Genomic DNA, 20,708 nt, shown 5'->3' on the forward strand with positions numbered 1-20,708 from the left:
AAAACCTCAGTCAGCATATCATAAAGATTATGATAATTTTAATTTTTATAATCTCACCTTAACTTCACATCTTTTCTCTGGCCACTGACCAGATTATCACCAAATATGAGACTACAGATTTACTGTCTTCATTTTAAATAAATGACTTTTCATTTCAATCTTTTTGTTTGCTGTTTTTTAGCCTTATATTTACTGTCTTTCTTCTCTTTTTAAAAATAGCAATAATTATTTATTATCTCACAAAGCTTCTGTGGATACCTTTCTTCTTGATTTGGTAAAATCTCATACTTTGTTCAGAATTCAGTGTTACTTTGGTAATATTACAATCTACTCTACCACTGCTACCAACAACAACAACTACTACTATAATCATTTGCTGAGCAGTTATGTTAGACCAGGAAACATTACACATCATAAAAAACAACCTGATAAGGCAGGTATAGTTATTTCTGCATTTTATAAGCAAAGAAACTTATTCAACCAGAGTGTTGAGACTCACTTAGCTCCCACAGGTAAGATTAACAATGAGGGTTGCAACCTTTTAATGGAGCTCAGATTCCAATGCTGTGTGTGTGTGTGTGTGTGTGTTTCCTGGATTTTTGCTGTTGTTGTTATTTGTATCAGAAATCGAACTCAGGACCTTGTGCTTGCCAGATAGGCACTTGTGCCGCTGAGCTATATCCCTGGCCCAGGTTCAATGCTTTTAACCACAGTGCTGAGATGCATGGATTCTATAACTCCACTGGACCGAAAGCTTATTGACCAAATATGACCGCAGTTACTGTCTCATCATTTTTAAATTATCAAATTAGGTAAGAAGCTTTTAGAAAATGGAAACCATATTTTAGCCTCATTACTAGACATTATAGGGTTTTTTTTTTTTTTTTTTTTGTATTTTTACTGGTACCAGGGATTGAACTCACGACCACAGGCTTGCAAGGCAGGCGCTTATGCCGCTGAGCTCAATCCCCAGCCCCCGACATTATAGTTTTAATTAAATATTTGATTAATCATTGGATTAGACATATATTCCCCAGATCTCTTTTAAGTCTTTGGATAATCAGTGCTTATAACTGAAAAATAGATTTATATATCAAGTATTTTTAATAGTCTAAAACAGCCATGAAACCCCAGGTTTTTGAATGAAGTTGGTTGCTAGCAAAATCATTGGTATCACTAATACTTCTTAATAATAACTATTGCCAGTGGTCACAGCTGTAGAAAAGGCTTTTATTCCTGAGACGTGTACTCATTTTGTTTCACTGATAATTAAACTTGTAAACAGTAATTGCTATAAATAAAGATACTGAATTTATTTTTGATGTTTAATATATCTGGTACTTGCTGCTAATAAATATTTTAGTGTTCTAAGTGATTCAATATTGAAAAATTCTTGCTTTTTGTATAGATTATAAAAGTCTTCATTTTTGACAATTGTAACTTTACGCTGGGTCAAAAGGAACAAAAGTTTCCAAATTAAAAAAAAATCTGTATATGTTCTGACACAAAATATTTGCATAACTTCACTTCTATCTCTGTCTTTCAGGTCCATTTTATGTTGTACAGATTTCCATTTTTATTGATTCACAGTTGGTTTCCAGGCTGGAAGCCATTTCAGTTTTAAGCATTTAGGTGCATAAAATCTACTTTCAATGATTTTTTATGACAAAAATTAGGTAAAAAAATTAAGCTTAAAAAAGGGATGTATGCCTAGGGACATAAGGGAATAAACACAAAATGAACTGTTTATTTTGGTGGCATTCAGAGGTCTCTTTTAAATCAAATGATTAATGATGTGATTTTATTAATGAAGACAGTGTATTTAGAAATTTCACAAACTTTTAAAATGTAGCACAATTATTTGCTAATAGGTACTAATGGGTAAGCCTTAGTTGCTCAATAAATAATGTGAGGAAAGCCAGGTATAACTCTCGGGGTTGGTGTACTCTTTAGAGAAGACCCTGTCAATTTTGCCTGTGATCACGTTTATTTAAGGTCTGCTTCTTGTGCATCAGGAGGGAGGGTCTCACATCGGTGCAGTTGGGGTAACTTTTGCCTCTTCAGTTCAGAATCATGGGATTAGGATTTTGAAAATGGTTTTTGAAAGCACTATGCTTTTATCATTAAATCCCCACTACCTTACCTGAGCCTTTTCTTCTTAAACAGAAATAGTCAGTTAAAAGTAATTTTTAGCGACATATTTGGAAAGATTGCTAACAATTTGTTGTGAGATTGAAAAAGAGGGACTTTTCCTCTAGAGGATTGTATTGTACATTTAATTGTTACCAGCTGTGTGCCAAGGGGACTTGCGCCTGGTCTGAAAGGACACTGTAGTACTGTGTTCTCTATCCTGGCAAAAACCCCATTGAGTACATGCAACAAAATCACTAGTTCCTTTCGAATTAGCAGTCTTCTTAAAATAGCATTTCTATTTAACAGTTTCTATTTAACAGTACAATCATTCCTTCTTTCAACGACTTCTGATTCTTTGGTCTTGCTCAAGCTTTACTTGATTGACAAGTTTTGTTGGTTTTCTTTCCCTATTTAATAAATACCTATTCTTTTCACTTTTAATAGCATATTTGAAAACAAAACACACCCAACGCCCTTTGGGGGAATGCATGAAAAAGTAGGAAATCCAATCTGCTGAATCCCTGTAAAATCCGATTAGTTCCCTGGTGTAAGCTAATGGGAGAGGTGAGGGTAGCTCCTTCAGGTGCCGTGGTGGACCCGCTGGACTTCCTTTGGTGGTCCAGCAAGTTAGACAAGCAATTCCCAGACATTCGACGGTGTGAGAGATGAGCAATGTGAGAAGGTCATCAACGAGTTTTTTTTTTTTTTCCTCAAAGGAAGAGATTATCTTTTGGATGGTGTCACGGGGGAAATGGTCTCTGAATCAGCAATTGGATGTTGTAAAGGAAGGAAAGAGCACCTCCTGCAAAAAGGAAGCAGATGATGGTGAGGAATGGCTCGCTCAGGGCATGTTTGCAGATGCATGCAAATCCGTGTCCACGTCCACAAGAACAGTGGTCAAATGGGGAAAGGGGGGGAAACCAGAAAAGCAGCTGAAGCAGTGAGCGCCTTCATGGGTGAATTTATTTGCCAGTGAGTGAAAAGCTACCCGAGGGTCCTCTGCAAGGGGTTAATCGGTTAAAGCACTAATAGTCATATGGGTTGAACGCCAGTACACAGTGCTGAGGGAGAAAGAAACAGAGCATTTAATTAGGGGATAATTGCAATAGTTTACTTGAGAGATACAGAGGAATAAACTGGAATGGAAGTGAACATTCTTGTCTCTGAGGTCACAAAATATAAAGAGATGTCTGGAAGCAATGAGGAAAACGTTCGCATGCCCTGATTCATCCTCATGGGTTCCTTGAACAGTTCACTGTTGACCAGATGCACGACTTGTAGCTACCCAGGCTTGAAAGATGAACAAGATGGTTTTTCTGTTTAAGGAACTCATGGTCTACAAAAAAAGTAATACGCCAGTAATGTATCCTGAAAGGGCCTTCCCCCTCGCTCCTAATAGTGACATAAATTTCTTCTGATAATCCCCATATTTTCCCCCGGGGTTGTGCTCAGTTATAAACTGGCCAGAATCAGGGTAAAGTCTGTGATGTGTCATCTATGCAAAAGCATTGGCTTTCCATTGATTCCAAAAGTGATTTCTCAGGTCCTGTTTACTGCCGCGAGCTCATCTGCTGTTGTTAGCTGAGGATAAAAGATCCCAGACGTGGTGGATAAAAGAATGTGGGAGGGAAAGACGGGAGCCTGCGGACATCTAATTGGCTGACTCCCCAACATCCTCAGGCCTCCTTGAGCTTTGATGAAGCCTTAAGATCTTGCTTTCAAGGACTGACTGTCTTTCAAAGGGGTGATAGATCCTCTTGCCAGGATAAAAAAAGAGCAGAGCGAGCCCCTTAGCCTACAACTGCCATGATTTCACTTTATTTGGACAGCAATCGACTGATGAAGAGGGCTTGAGCTTCTAAAAAGGGAGGGAAAATGCTGCTTTATTACTAACCAGTCTTGGGGCTCCGTCAGCAACACTAGAGTACTTGCCAGATAAAATGATGGAGCAGGTGGAAAGCAGTTTATAAGTACAATTTCCACCCCTTTCCTGTGGATAGCAAATAAATGACTTAGCAGTACGCCGGAGTACAGATGACCTGCTCTGGGTTATTCCTGCCTGCTGGCTCCGTGGCACAGAGGGGAGCTCAGGTTTGCAAGGCCTGGTGAGTGAAATGGGGGCTGCCGTGTGTGAAAGGGCCTGGCTGCACGCCAGGCTCACAGTAGGTGCTCAGTGAGCCCTTTTTCCTTCTGTGTCCTTTAAGTTCTCTGGCTGCCTCCTCAACTGTTGCACAGGTATAAAAGAAGGAAGGAGACATTTAGACAAAAGAAGATTGCATTAAAAATAAAACAAAATTGTGGGCCAGGGGTTTAGCTCAGTGGCATAAGTGCCTGCCTGGCAAGTGCAAGGTTGTGAGTTCAATCCATGGTACCAACCCCCCCCCCCCGAATGGTAGAGTCTAACACACAAACAAACAAACAAAAACAACAGAAAACCTCAAAACTAGTTGTGTGGGGTCATAACTATGAGTCTCAGTGTAAAGTCATGTAACACATATGAATGTGTGGTTATATTATACATTATATATGTCTATGTATACTTGCCATCTTAATAAAGAAGAATACTAGATCAAGTTTCTCCAAGTTCAAGTGTATTCTGTACATAATAGTCACGCGGAAAGATCGAGTCTATGAATCAGAGAAATTCACCTCTTTTTCCTTTTTAATATTTGACCAATTACTATGTAAAACCAGTATGTTAATTTAAACATTATTGCATTAATTCAAGTGGTACATCTAACTGGTTTTTGTCATTTTAGAACAACAGACCAGCATTTCAAATTTCAGTGTCTTTTCTGATTGTGTTTCACTTGTAGCTTAAATCCCTTAGACATAGTTTCTTTCAGTGTGATTTGTAAAGTAAAAAAAAAAAATGAAGGTTAGTAAAATAAAGGCTATAAAATCATAAGACTTAAAAAAGACCATCAGATTTTGTTCGTCCTCAATCTGTGTATCCAAAATAATTACATAACTGAGGGCCCAGATTACGTAGCTCATCTGTTGTATGGAGGACTTTCTGATTTTTAAATTATAATTGAACCTGTTGGCATTATTACTGTTTAGAAACAGAACAACAACAAAAGGACATTTAATTATTTTGCCCGAGAAAAGAGGTTCTTCCATGGTTGGCATGGAACTTTCATGGCTAGAATGACTAATAACTTCTACAGATTTAACACCAAACATGAACTCTCAATTAGACTTTGACATTTACATTCCCCTTGAGTTTTAGTGAAAAGAATTGTCAAGGGGAGCTCATTAGAAATGGAGATTCCAAAGGAGAAGAGGGAGAAGAAAAGAAAAACATGAATATTTCAGTATTCTGTGTTCAGAGGTTCTGATTTCATAGGTTTGAAGAGAGCTTCCTGGAGTCTTGCTTTTTAATAATATCCTCTCTGGTGTATCTGGTGATCCTCACACTGCCCTGGAGAAGCATTTCACCTGGGCTTTTGGACCTGCTCTTTAGGCAAATGTCACTCAAACACTCACTGTTCCCATGTACCCTCATAACATTCACTTACCTCTATACAAATGCAAACCTCACTAAAAAAAAGTGATTCATTTTTGTGATTTTTATATGATGGAGCTCTATGTGAATTTAGGAACAGATTTAATTACTTATAATTTCTTGGTTTAAAATTTGCATTTGGATGGAGGAATTTCTCATGGATGATTAAACATTTAGATGAGACGGCAAATAATCACCCACCATTCAGACTTGTCTGGTGTTTTAGAAATGGAAGCATTAATAGAGTTTTTTTAGGTAGGGGGAGTTTCTGGAATGATCTAGAATTAGTGCTAGGCCACTGGAGGTTATTCAGAAACTTTTAAATTGATTAACATTAGTAGTATACCTTTCTACTTCTGGCCTTTCAAAAATCAACTTTAGCCTTATTTAAAGAAAATTAAATTGGAGATTAATATATGAAGGGAAATTTTGGAAGGGATTTCTTTTAGTCCCGATGTATGTATCAGTTCATAGTTGAAATGAGCCCCCACCTTCCCCTGGAGAGAATGATAACATTGAGCTTCTTCAACCTTTCCAGAAAAACTATTTACCTAATTAGTAGAATACACTTGACTGGGCTTGTCCAATAGAATCTGAGCAATGATAAACCTGTTGTATATCTGTGCTGTCTGATATGTTAGTGCTGCAGAGTCATAGAATTTTAAATTTTGTTAAATTTTAGCCATGTATGTTTAAATAGGGCCATGTGGCTACTTGTTCTTATATTTTATAGCACAGTCTAGATAACATACTACAGTTCAACTATAACTATGGAACTTACCTATCCTAAGCCATATAACATTCAAAACTCTTTAAAAATATTGAGCTTCTTTACAACACATGGTGACTGGAATGGTGGTTATTTATTTCAGACAGAGAGTTGTGGTGAAAAGGAGATTGTGATGTGAAGAATCTCCACCACCATTTAACAGAGTTGTCTGATTTATAATTTTGGTGTTTATTTTCCCTCATGCAATAAGAGGGTTTAAAGGTTTCCTTCAATTCCAAGATTTTATGGTTCACAGGAAGGCTGTGCCTAGAAACTCAAAATGAACAGCATAGAGAAATCAAGAAAACACTTTTCTTAGATAGTTGCTTTATTCTCTACAGAGTTTTCCTTGGTGAGATTTTTCCATTCACATGATTTCCGTTATTACATCTCTATGTATATGCACATATCTAGCTCTAAATCTCTGCACATGATCTCTTATGCATATCTTTATCTTATAGTTACAATGATTTAAGATGATCTCTTTGATATTCTGTTCTTATAACAAGCATATCTATTATGCGCTGAATTGTTTTTCTTCTCTCTGCAATTTGTATCATGTCCCATCCTTTAGTTCCTTGGAAAGTGACTCTGTTTGGAGCAGGGGGCTTTGAAAAACAGAGTTAAGATGACATCATTAGAGTGGAGCCTTACCCATTACAGCTTGGCTCCTTACACAGAAGAAGAGGAAATTATGGTGCAGAGTTGCCAAAGGAAGAGTGTGGGGGACTCAGGGATAAGGTGGCTGTTGGAAGGGGAGAGAAAGGAAAAGAGACCTCAGAGGAAGGAAGGGAAAAGGAAAAAAAACTATATAAGCACAAGATAGTTAAGATAGTTTTGTAGCTGATTTCTCTCAGTTCACTGAGGGGAACCTTTTGTGCTAGTAATTTTCTACACAATGTTTCCTGCCTGTACCTTGTACTCTAAACAACTACTATGAATATAACAATACACAACATGTTGTGTTGATTATTGTTACTCTCCTACTGGCTTGTTTTGAAACTATTTTACTGTTATTTCTCACTTTTTTCTGTTTAAAATAAAGGAGAAATAAAAGAAAGAAAAAAGAAACTAACCTTGTTTATCTGAGACTTTCAGCATCTGAGATGCAGGACCAGACATAGGTTTCTGCTGTTTGAGCCATCCTATCTGTAGCTGTAGCAAAGTATTGTGTCTAAAACACTAAACTTAATATATTTTGGTAGATTTTCCTATTACTGAGTGTCTTAGTTACTTTATGCTCGTCGCTGAGACAAAATACCTGAAGCCCAAAGTTGGGAAAGGAAAGGTTTATTTCTTACAGTTTTTGGAGGTTTCAGTCCACACTCAGTTGTCTCCAAGACAGGCAGGCATGGCTGGGCTGCAGTTCATGGCAGCCGCCAGCAGCAAACTCGAACCAGCAAAGAGAAAAACACACCTTCTTCCTGCCATTACATCACATCCTGGCTCCACCCCTATGTAGGTGGAGCACTGACACCATCTATCCAAGCACTATACAATGAACCATCACATATGAATAATGCAAACTCATGAGGCCTGGGGGACACAAACATAAACCATGACATTCCACCCCTGGCCCCCAGGACTCATGTACATCCTTTATACAAAAGACATTTAGTCCATCTCCAAGAGTTGCCAAAGTCCTAACAGCTTCAACATTGCTGAAAAGTCCAAGTCCCAAGTCTCCTCCAAGATCTATGGCAAACTCTTAACTGTAAGCTCCTGTACAAAAGAACAAGGTTAAATATTTCTGAAATACAAAGGCACAAGATTAAACATTACCATTCCAAAAGTTAAAAACAGGAGAATAGAAAGCATTCGAAACAAAGCAATTCCAACATCCAGCAGGGCAAACATTAAGTCCTAGAGTTCTACACTCAGCATCTGAAGCAATCTGGTTGCAAGTTCCAAAAGCCTTGGGTGATTCCACCCCCAGGGCACTTCCAGTGATTTCAACTCCCGCAGCTTTTCTCTTAAATCCTCTCTGCTCTGCTCGCTTTTTGCAGCTTTCCTTGGATCATCCACATTCCTGGCTTTTCCAGACTTCTGGGGTCTCCACTGTACCTTTGGCTTCACACTTACATCTTCACAAATTGCCCTTTCAGGGGCACATAGCTTGGCCAGCCAGGCCCTTTGCAATCGAGGTGGAAGCCTTCTTACCCTCAGAATTTGTGCATTTTCCTTGCACCTAAAATCAGCACCTTGTGGATGCCGCCAAGGTTTGCTGCTAGCTGAAGCAGTAGCCAGGCTTTTCTCTCTCTTGGCTGTAGGGGTCAGTTGCCTGGATCCCAGGGCTCTGTTTACCTGACTGTGATGAAAAGCTTCTCTATGTTGCCGCCTTTCTGGAAAGTCATGTGGCCTCTGTCGCCATTCTGGAACCTCACATGGCCTCTGTCGCCATTCTGGAACCTCACTTGGCCTCTGTCGCCATTCTGGAGCATGGCACTCCGTAGATTTTTCCTCTGAGCAAAATTTTTCATCTTTGCTATGAGGCTGCACAGGGTGGGGACTTGCTTCCTGGGATGCCCCGGGGCCATCTTTCTTATCTCTCTGTCTCTCCTCAGGATTCAAAATCTCAATTCTGTCTTTACAATCCACACCCTTCCTGGAATCTTCCTTTGGGCCAAACTCACAGTATTGGAAATTATCCTGCTGGGCTCTTTGCTCCTGATTTGAAACATAAAGCTGGCTAAAAGTCCCCAACAATAGCCATGCCACAGCCTTAATGTTCGATTGCTTTTTAATTTCTTTTTCAAGATTAATCAGTCCATTGCGCTTTGTGTCAGTCTCAGGCAAAGTCTCTGGGCAGGAGCAAAATGCAGACAAACTTTCTGCCAAGCCATAACACACATCATGTGGAGTCCAACAACCAATGCAGTCCTTTCCAGCAGAAACCTCCCAAGCCTGGTCTTTACCATCAGGCTTTCTATCAGCTTTCGGGTCTCCTGAGCTCTGACCAGAATGTATTCTACAGAACAGCCTAACCTGCTCCAGCTCTATGCATCCAGGCGACATGTCCAAACCCTTCCAAACTCTGCCCACAAGCCATTTCCAAAGCCTCTTGAAAAACATGGCCAGGTATAGTCACAGCAAACGACCCCACTCTCGGTACCAAATTTCTGTCTTAGTTACTTTATGCTCGTCGCTGAGACAAAATACCTGAAGCCCAAAGTTGGGAAAGGAAAGGTTTATTTCTTACAGTTTTTGGAGGTTTCAGTCCACACTCAGTTGTCTCCAAGACAGGCAGGCATGGCTGGGCTGCAGTTCATGGCAGCCGCCAGCAGCAAACTCGAACCAGCAAAGAGAAAAACACACCTTCTTCCTGCCATTACATCACATCCTGGCTCCACCCCTATGTAGGTGGAGCACTGACACCATCTATCCAAGCACTATACAATGAACCATCACATATGAATAATGCAAACTCATGAGGCCTGGGGGACACAAACATAAACCATGACACTGAGCCTGTTTACTTTCTTTTCTTCAAGGTCATAGGCATGTCATCCACCTTGCTTTAAGCAAAATAGTTCAAATATGTAATAGGGAGTTATACAACTTCTAAAGCTCTGGACTTTGGAATTTCTAATATTTATTCCTTATTTCTGTTTTTGTGAGATCTTGTTTTTTCTTATCTTGCTACTGAGTTTCCATTTTTTTTGGACTCTGTCTTTCCACTTTTCTGTTTATACCGATGCTAAGCAACTTCTAAAATGTGGCCCAAGTGGTCTCTGAGTTCAAGGTGAGCAATCTCTCCACCAAACGCTAACCTTCCATAGAACAATATACAGCTTATTTGTTTGAGTTCAAGGGTTCCTTGTCTTATTGACATTCTTTGACATTCTTTGTTTCCCAGCACTCTGGAGCCCCTCATGTTTGACCTGCCCTCTTAGAAACATTTTGGAAATAGAGCTTGCAGTTAGCTGAAGCTCTTCAGATTTGAAATTCCTTGATGGTTATTTTTTCTCATGCTTCTTCAGATATTCACTTGTTCATTGAGCATGTACTGTATGCAAGACACTCTAATTATTGACTTTGCACTTCACTTGGAATGCACAAAAGCCCTAGTCAAATCATATTTTTTTTTTTGCTGGGTTGCCTGGCTGGGTAGTCATTCAAGCATAACAAGCATCTGCTTGATTGTACCGTGTTAGTTAATACTGATTTGAACTGCATACTCTTGTGTGAATAAAATTTGGAGAGTTTGCTTTGCATTGAAATACTTTGGCCCCTTAAATACATCTTTCTTTTGATTATTTCTTTTTGAAACAAAATATACTATAATTGATTAGATTCAAAGAAGTCCTAAGTCAGTTGGAAAAATCAGAAATTAATATCACTTTCAGAGAGGCTGAGTTCATCTATGAAAACTGGGTTTTACTTTAATTACAAGTGATTGTCTTGGCCTTTTTACCATATATAAGTTCTCTGAGCTTAATGTTCTAAAAATGCAAGAGGAGAAATATTAAAGGACACGTGCAGCAGTGGTATCCTTTTATTTTATAATGCTTTCCCCCCTCTGATTTGACTTCTGTACTTTTCTGGAAAGGAAAGTTCAAAGTGGGGATGAAGGCAAGCGTGAATGGTAATGTTCCCGCAGTCTGCAGCTTTGCAGACTGAAAAGCACATGAGACTTTCCCCAGGAAATAAGATGAAAGAGAAAATTGGAAGCAATAAAAAAGAAGAGCTAATCTTCTTCTCCCTATTCAGTTCACATGTCAGGTAATAAAACACACAGGGCACGAGGACACGGAGACCATCTGCTTGAAATTCCGTTGATTCAGTCTATAATTTCACAAAGTCAGCAGGTAAATTCGGTGCCTGACCACACCCTCAGACAAAGGAGCAGGCTGAGCTGAATTTATTACCCATTTCAGCCTTCAATGCGATGCTGTGTCAGGAAGGTGTAAGGGTCAAAAAGGATTCTAGCTCAGTTCTCCTGTTTAACAGATGACAGCAATGAGGCCCAGAGGGGTTAAGATCTGAGGCAAAAGCACGATTGTTAATTCATTCAAGTCTCATTTTCCCACCTACAATGCTGATGATGAACACTCCTTCGAACTGGGCTACTGCATTGCAGATTTAGTAGGATAGTGTGGCCACCCAGAGCAAAATTGAGTCTGGCAGCCTGAGCTACAATTCCATCCAAACTATGTGGATTTTCGAGCTATGTGGATTTGGTGAAAGTTATTACTCACTTGTCTTAGCACTCTTGACTTACACAGGAAAACCAAACTGTTACAGTGCTGTCATCACACAACATGAAACATGATTAGAACAGCATAAAAGGTACGACGAGATGAATCCAATGATACTGTCTCCTTTTCTCCACCATGGGCTGGACCTGCTGACCACTTCCAACCAATAGAATATGGAAGAGGTGATAAAATGTCGCTCCTGTGGTTAATTTAAGAAAGTGTAACTTTTATTACACTATCAATCCATTTCCTTGATGATTTTAGTGAAACCATTAGGCATGGTGCAAGAGGCAATGAGGTCCTCATTCTGACCACCCCAGAGGAAATGGAATCCCACAGACAACCACCAGAAGTAGATGCATCTCTGGATGAACTCTGACTGTAGCCTTGGGCGAGACCCTGCAGCAGAGGACCCATCTCAGCCATCCAATGTTCCTAACACACGGAAACCGTGAGATAATAAGTGGGTATCATTTACAGTCACTAGCTATGGGATAATTTATTATGCAGCTGCAGAAAACCATTGCCAAAAAACAAAACAAAACAAAACAAAACAAAAAAAAAAAAAAAACCCGTGGTGAGCTGGAAGTTAAGAACAGGAGATAGTTTAGAAAATCTTGCAGTGCCAGGGGTGCACATGTTGTCAAGGAACCTTTCTGGGAGCCCTGAGAAAATCATTATGAACAGAGAGGATGGATAAATGTGGACTCTGATGTGAATCTCTACCTGTTTGATAAAAAGCAATGATATTAGAAAGGCTAGGACGATGGTGGTTAGGGTTTGGAGGTGACATCATGTCTTATCTTAGGTCATGAAAACAATTTGGAAATTCTTTTTAACATGTGAAGGGAAATAGAATAATCTGGTTCATATTTTGACTTCTGTTATGAGAAATAATTGCAAATGTATTAGTTAGGGTGGAGACTATTAGCAGGAATTATGCAAGCAAAAGATAACCGTGGCTTGGATTCAGATGCTAGCTTTCATGAGAAATTGTTGAGGCTGGGTTTTGTATGTAGCTACAACAATTGTGTAAAGATCTAATTAAACTGCCACAAAAAGAGAGGAGTGGAGAATAATTTTTAAAGGTTTTGGTGTGAGAGACCTGGTAAAAATTTTCCTTTCTTGATTCTAGAGAGGAGGAGCAAAGATGGCGGATAGATAACAACTGGCTTAACAACTGGCTACAGAGGCTCCCTGAGACAGTCAACTGAGAATATAACATAATACAGAGTGGGGAGCCCCAACAGAGGGAGATGGATTCTCTCCTCCCAAGAAGAAATTAAGGTGACTTGCCGACCAACCAAAGTCCTGCTGCAACTTGCTGAGGTCCTGCCTTGACTCACTGAGGACCCTCTTCGACTTGCCGAGGTCCTGCTGTGACTTGCCGAGCTGTCTGAGGTCCTGCCGCTTTGACCCACTGAGGTGCAATTACATTGAGTTCGGGGGTCAGTGAGCTGAACAGAGAACTGAGTTGTCAGGGAGGCGAAATCGACCAGTGATGAGTGACAGAAGTGGAGCCATTCCACTGAATAGAGGGGATCCGGCAGATGACATTCTGGGACCAGGCAGGACTGGCAAGTACAAGGGGCAGCAGTGACTTCCATCAGTTGTTCCCTTCCCAAACGGCATTGGTGGAGTGAGCTAGGCCTAGGTCACCTGACCTGGCTGAGACCCCAATAGGTTTTCTGAAGTCAAGTCCCTACAGTGGTGGCACACACTAACCACACTAACCCAGTGAAGTCTCAGAAGTTTGACTGATCTGGAGAGGAGGTGGCTCGAAGTAATCAGTACAGGCCATAGCAGTTTGTCTGATCGGGAGGGGAGAGGCCAGCATATGCTGTCCCAGTCTGCAATACTCTAGCACATGGCACTGGGAAGGGCCATCTAGCCAGCATGCTTCAGAGGAATTGTAACCAACAAAGAAAGGAACTGGGGCCTCCTGGAAGAAGCAAAAAAGATGGGAAGAGAAAGCAACAACAAAAAGTTCCCAAGTCCCAACCCTGAGAACACTGACCCAGGACAGGTAAATACAAAGGAGAATGAGAACAGCAAACATGCAATATCAGACACAGTGCCAGTGGACATAAAGAGATATATTCGGGACCTCATAGACGGTTCAAAAGGGAAATATTTAGCCAAATAAAGCAAGATATAAGAAGATTAATAAAAGAGACACTAAGCACCCCTCAAGCAGACATAGATGTAAGAAGGGAGGAACTCAAACAAAAGAGAGAACCATTTGGTGAAGAATATAAAAAAAATACAAAATACATGAAGCAGATTCAAAGAGATCACCAGGAAATTAAAAACTCTATGGAAAGATGGCAAATAAGCTTGAAAGAAACTAAGAATAGATTATCCAAAGTGGAGGACAATTTTGCAATGTGGGAGTATGAAAGGGAAAACTTTTTAAAAACAACAAGGAAACAAGCAGTAACAGTACAAAGGCTAGAAGATGAAAAGAGGATCCATAACTTGAGAATAAAGAATGTGAATGAAGAAGCTGGGGTACAAACAACAGAACTACAAAGGTTATTCACAGAAATAATTAAGAAAAACTTCCCAAACATAGGAAAAGGAAATGATATTCTGATATATGAGGCATACAGAACTCCAGCCACCTACAACCAAAACAGAGCTATACCCAGGCATATAATAATCAAGATCCCAGAATTCAGTATAAGAACAGAGTATTAAAAGCTGTTAGAGACAAGAAACAGATAACCTATAGAGGAAGACCCATCAGAATAACAGCAGACTTCTCAACACAAACCATCAAGTCAAGAAGAGCCTGGAGCAACATATTCCAAGCCCTGAAAGAAAATAACCTCCATCCCAGATTAATATGCCCTGAAAAATCTGTCTCTAGAAATTAATGGAGAAACAAGATGCTTCCAAGACAAAAAGGAACTTGGGAAATTTGCAACCACCAATCCAACTCTACAGAGAATACTGCAGGGCATTCTAGAGAGAGAGAAAATTACTAGGATTCATGGAAGAGTGGCAGAGAGGCCTCAATGAATGGAGCAGAAACAGAACGAAGAAGATAAGCAGACAACTGATGGCAAAAAAGAGCATAACAGAAATGAGGCAGAGAAGATTTTATTCAAAACTGATATGATTGATGGTATTAAGTCTGAGAGTATAGGCAACTGCACTGAAGATGACAGGACTCTATGATACACATTCTGGTTTGATAACTGCCAGTTTTTGAAGCTCTATACTATATACAAAGTTGTGTTTTTATTAATACTATTATGTACTGATATATTCAATTATATTATGTCTGATGATATAGCCAATTCTATTGGAGATAACAAGAGACAACACAGGAACCATGGTAGAACCCTTTGTACAATGGTCATATGTTTTTTTTCTTTTCATGTGTTTATAGGAATATGTTTTTTTATCTTGCTTTGTTTTGTTTTTCCCTCTAATATAGAAAGGATAGAAATACATGTTAAGACTCATGCATGTGTAGAATCTATAAACAGTTTATGAGAACTGATCTTATGACACATGATGAAATGAACAGATACTTTGAAGAAAAAGAGACACTAAAATATCCAGTGCTGATCCTGGAGTGTCATAATGTGACAGCAATAGTATTATTCTTTGTTCAGAGTGGATATTAGCTTGCTTAGTTTATTCAATCTCAACATAATTGAAGATATGGATAACTGCATGTATGCTCAAGTGTATAGGATTGATAACCGTATTTCTAAGTTTTTGTTGCACAGTTGAACAGAACTGGTTGCAATCTCCCTGTTTGAATCCCCACTTTATATGCTCCACTTTAGTATCTTGAATAACTATTTGTAAGAAGAGAATCTGTAATCATGAACTAATGATTTCTTACTGTTCATTTTTTCTTTGAAATTATGTATTATTCCTACCCATTTTCTGTTTTGTTTAGTCTTTCTTTAAATTAAATTTAAAAAAGACACTACAGTACCTAGTGCTGATCATGGAGTGTCATGATGTGAAATTTAGTAATACTATTAATCTTTGTTCAGTATGATTTTAACCTGCTTTAGTTTGTTTAATCTAAACATAAATGAAGATATGGATAACGGCATGTATGTTTAAGTGTATAGGATTGACAACCATGTTCCTAAGTTTTCGTTGGACAGTTGAACAGAACTGATTGCAGTCTCGCTGTTTGAATTCCACTTTACATGTTTCATTTTTGTATCTTGAACAACTATTTGTAAAACAATAATATGTAAACATCAACTAGTGATTTCGTACTGTTTATTTTTTTCTCTGAATGTATGTATTATTTCTACCCATTTTCTGTTTTGTTTAGTCTTTCTTTAAATAAAAGCTCAAAAAATTTTTTCCTTTCTCTGAGAGAAAAGGAAATCTCTGGGGAAATCAGGGAGTCTCATTTATGGGGAAGAGTACGAATTCAGGCGGTATCTGTAGACATCCAGGTAGGAAAATTGAGACCGGAAAATTGACAGGAGTCTATGTTGGAGAAGTGTAGGAGTTGGAGACATAGATTAGACTGTCATCCAAATGCAGGAGGTGTGTCTGGGCTTGGGGTATATATAGTTCTTCAGAAGAGACCTGAAGTGTGAGCCCAAAGGCCCTCTAACACTCAGGCATGGCCCAGTGGGAGGGTCAGGAGAGGGTGCTAGAAATGATCACAGTAAATTAGAAGTGTAGCTGTGCAGAAGCCAAGTTAGATTGCTGTGCCACAGTTTTTGAGTTCCATATCAATTGTTCTCAAACTTAAGCTTGTGTGGCAGTCTCCAGGAGGGCTTGCTGAAACACGGACTGCTGACTCAGTAGGTTTTGAGTTTGGCCCTAGAATTCAGAAGTCGCACACATTCTCAGGTTGTTTATGCTGCTACTTATGTTGCTTTTCTAAGGTCTCCAATTTGAGAATCACTGTTATCAAAGTTTGACTGTGGTCCATAGAATATATGTAATTACCATTCTGTTATTTTTATTGGCCCCAGATTTACTGATTTCAGTTATAGGCATCTTGGTGGGCACTGGAGATAGATACAAAAGTATTCAGTACCCAGCTGAGTATTTGCGCAAATATACAGTGTGCTTAGAACAAGTAGGCATGGAGCAGACAAGAGTGGCCAGGTAGTGATGGACAAAGAACCAGAGGAAGTGTGGGGTTGGAAATTTTGTGCAGTAGCAATGATGTTTTAACTTAGGGTGCTTTTAGGTGACCAAAAAGGGGAAATGTGTTCTAAAAGTCAGTATGTAGAGGACTGGAGGAATGAACAGCATAGTGTGTTGATGGGATTCAAGGCCTTGCAAGAAAACCAACTTAACTGCAGGGCTTGAAAAGGCAATGGAAGAGGAGGAGTGACTCAGACAGAGGTGTAACTGGGCATTTGCTCTGTTCGTTAGCCTCTTCTCAACATCTTGTTAAGTTTGGATTTCCCATGTATAAACAATGATTATTTATTTGAAAACAAGCAGGAATTAAACCAATGGTTTTCTTTTAAAAAGGTGTAGAAAGCCATATGAAATATATATTTTTGGTTCCATTCATATGAAATATCCACAATAGGTTAAATCCATAAACAGAAAGAAGTTTGTGGTTGCCAAGGCCTGGAGGGAAGGGGACTGGAGTGATTTCTTAATGAAAGGGGGTCGTTTCGGGAGGATGAAGCTATCTGGGGAGAAGAGGGAGGAGATAGTTGCATATTCTTGTGACTCTTCTGAGTGTCATCCAACCATAACTTAAACATGATTCACTGTGTCTCATGTGAATTTCATCTCAGTTTATGTATATTGGTGTAATAAGTAAGACTTTAAATGCAATATTTAAAACTTCATATGCCATCAAGAGTAGAGATTGGGTCTATACATAGAGTTTAGAGAGAAACTTCAGGCAGTTTGATCTTATAAAGCTTGCTAATTATTAAACTGTATGAATAGTATCATATGAATTTCTAACGAATAAAATGCAGCAACTAACACATTAAATTCTAGAAACTTCAATAGTTTAAATGAAGATAAACTTTTTTTTCCTTGATAACATTTACTGACTGGCAGAACAGTATTATTATCTTGTGTATTAATAGCTTAAAATGGAACCGCATTGTTGAATGTTCTGCTATTCATATGACTCAGTGCTAAAAAAGTCCAATATTGCAAATATATAAATTGATTAATGTCAATTATCTCAGCATGTAAACTACTTGCAGCGAGAAAGCATTCAGTTTTTGCTTAAATATTTTTATAAAAACAAAATTATGGTAAATTCTAACTTACAAAAGAACATAGCCACATTTATTCAGTATTGAACACAGCTATTTTTATACTGTGTATGTTCTTCTTTACAGTTTTATAAAAGTAGAGTTTGTAAAAAGAACCTTACTCTGCCTTATCTGAGGTGGAGGACTGAATTTATCATATTCATAGCAGGGTACCTCACTGTTCTATGTGAGGTATTTTCATTTTCTTTTTTGATTTTTCTTTTTCAACAATACATCAGTCTTACATACCCATCATCAATGGATCTTTTAATCTATGTTCACTGAAATCTATGGATATACCTATTCTGGAAAGATACAATGTTATTTAGTTAATCTTTTCTTTCAACTTGTATAAACAGTGTCATACACATCTGATTCATTCCACTCTATATCTTAAAAATACATTCTATATAGCACTATCTTTTCTGGTCTTCAACTACCCTTTTGAGTTATTTTGAATATTGTATTTTTCATAGTCAGTATCTCCAGGTATTATTTCCTTTATGACTCATTTCTTATGTTTCAATACTGTCTCTTATTTCTTTGAGGATTTTTATATTTAAAAAAAAAATGTTACTTCCAATTCTTATTCAATCCAGGGCATTCACTCAGCTTCCTCGATCCTGAGGGTGAGATTGCTGTCTTCCTTCTGCTGGGTGTGTAGTCCTCCTGTTGAATTCTGGCGGCATCTGGGGAGCTTGATGTGACCACCTGGGCTAGGTCACTGCCTCTTGCCATTCTCTCCTCCCTGCCCTTGATGTCATTAGCCACACCTCTCAGTTAACGACTCCATATCTCACCTAGGGGCTGGTTCTTTTTAAAGAGCTGCCTTCCTTGGATTAGACCTGTGGTTGTGAAATATGATTATGCATCAGAACTACCAGGAATGCTTGTTTGAGAGCTGAGCTCAACCCTGAGTTCATGGTGCGGTGAGCCGGGAAGCAGAACATTAGCATTCCTAACAAGCTGCCAGATGCCGCTAATCCCACTGATCAGGACCCACACTATTAGATGTTCTCAACTTCCCTGCTCCTGTTGCATTTTGCTCCTTGGTGCTGCTTCCAGGATCTATCCCCACTTGGACTTGAGCACCCCTGGAGCCTCTTGCAGGCTTTAGCTGGTTCTCCCACTTACACTGCCTATAGTTGGTAGGTGGGTGGATCAGGTGACCCAGGACCAGGCGAGCTGAGATAAAAGTTCCTCCAAGTTTATTCCCACCCACATGGCTGTGGCCCCTCTTCTCCTCTAAGTAGAACTTCCCCTTCCCTCATTACCCCCACCTGACATGGACTTACCCAACTTCTATTTCCTCTGAGCTTTTTACTGTGTAAGTATGGAAAGCTAACCCACTAACCTCTCAGCTGAGCAGAACATTTGTGAAGCACAGGGGCAACCCCACACATCTCCTGGTCGTTTGCATGCCAGCCACCCTGAAAGTTTTACTTTTATTTTTAATGCAGGAGACCTTTGCAATTTGTTGTATTGTCCACCTCACACGTGTTATTGTACTTTATGGTTTATAATCACAATGCATAATGAACCAATTGCAGAATATGATAATACCTTGCTTGGATAAATTCTAATACATTTAATAATCCCCTTCCATTGGATACTTGTGATTCTTTCCACTGTCCCAACAATACCGATAGCACTAAATGGATTAACTTTTCATGTCTGTACAGTATTGGTAGATAATTTCCCTTTTGGCTTTGTTTTGTTTTGCCAGTATTCTGCAAGAGTGAAGGCAGCCTTCAGAAGCGCTTTAAGTTCTAGGAGAATCTGGTTCTCTGTGTCTGATTCATTTTCAGTGTGGGTGGTGTGCTGCTCTAACCTTGTCACTGACAGCAAAGTTCAAACTGCACTTTCACACTGTAAGGAGAAGAGCGGGCTGTCCTTGCAGCTCTGCCCGAGCAAAGCATGCGCCTCCAGACAGTGATGACATGTGATCTTCTATCACCATCTCAGGCCTTGCTAGTGTTGTTTTTTCTTTGGGTTGAAACTGCAGTTTCCTTTGTTCATCCAGGCTATTTGAACAATGACGGATTTTGTTTAAAAGATCAGGCTCCAGATCCATCTTGTCCAGATTTTTGTCCCGAACATGATGCCATCCATTGCAACAGAAGAAAGGGAATGAAGGAGAAACCTTTCTTTTTGTAGCTTATTTGGCCAAAATGAACGTTCAGATAATTTTAGTTTTTGTATAAACCCATAGCAATTTGGTAGGCAGCATCTGAAAATAGGTTAATGAGTCATCACAGGAGGAAAGTTGAGAATATTTGGCTTTAAAAAAGGATGGGAGCTGCTGAAGTAGGTGTGTCACCTCCTCCTGCGGGCACGCGGGTCAAGGTGGGGCAAGGGAAGATGGACGGAGGGTCCAGTTTGCCTTGCTGATTCCAGTTTGTCTTTGTGGATTTTGTGGTTTCAGCTCTCATTTTCTCTCCTTACTTCCCCTCTGGTTATCCTTCTTAGCTGCTTACCCTGTGAGCTGCACTGCGTTTGGGACCAATATCAGCGACAGAAGCAAGAAACTTACATAGATTTCTTTACCAGATCCCACCATCGCATAAGGATTACTTCCTGTGCATTATAAAAACATTAAAAGAAAGTTAGCAGTCATTTAAGCCAATCTGCTACCCAGCAGCAAAAATCTCCTGTTGTGTCTTTCAGTTTTGATTGGACTCTTTCCAAGCCTAGAAGATCCTCCTCACCTCTCCAGAGAGCTCATTTGTTCCTGGAGAGCTGTAGAGAAAAGTTCTCTTGATTTCTTTCTTGATTTGATACCTGCCTTACTGGCTTCCCTTTAGAAGCACACAGAAAAGACTGTCTGGAGACATCTATCTTGTCTCCTTTTAGTGTTCTATTTTTCT

Source organism: Cavia porcellus, unplaced genomic scaffold (genome assembly GCF_034190915.1).
Source record: "Cavia porcellus strain 051 isolate PalLab524CR breed Dunkin Hartley unplaced genomic scaffold, mCavPor4.1 scaffold_10, whole genome shotgun sequence".
Lineage (NCBI taxonomy): Eukaryota > Metazoa > Chordata > Mammalia > Rodentia > Caviidae > Cavia > Cavia porcellus.